Consider the following 658-nt stretch of genomic DNA (forward strand, 5'->3'; position numbering starts at 1 on the left):
CACATGATCGTATGAACACATGATCACATGATCGTATGAGCACATGATCGTATGAACACATTGATCGTATGAACACATGATCGTATGAACACATGATCACATGATCGTATGAACACATGATTGTATGAGCACATGATCATATGAACACATGATCGTATGAACACATGATCACATGATCATATGAACACATGATCATATGAACACATGATCATATGAGCACATGATCATATGAGCACATGATCGTATGAGCACATGATCGTATGAGCACATGATCGTATGAACACATGATCGTATGAGCACATGATCACATGATCGTATGAACACATGATCATATGAGCACATGATCATATGAGCACATGATCGTATGAGCACATGATCGTATGAGCACATGATCGTATGAACACATGATCGTATGAGCACATGATCACATGATCGTATGAGCACATGATCACATGATCGTATGAACACATGATCGTATGAGCACATGATCACATGATCGTATGAACACATGATCATATGAGCACATGATCATATGAGCACATGATCGTATGAGCACATGATCGTATGAGCACATGATCGTATGAACACATGATCGTATGAGCACATGATCACATGATCGTATGAGCACATGATCACATGATCGTATGAACACATGATC

The sequence above is a fragment of the Austrofundulus limnaeus genome, unplaced genomic scaffold (assembly GCF_001266775.1).
Source record: "Austrofundulus limnaeus strain Quisiro unplaced genomic scaffold, Austrofundulus_limnaeus-1.0 Scaffold5120, whole genome shotgun sequence".
Lineage (NCBI taxonomy): Eukaryota > Metazoa > Chordata > Actinopteri > Cyprinodontiformes > Rivulidae > Austrofundulus > Austrofundulus limnaeus.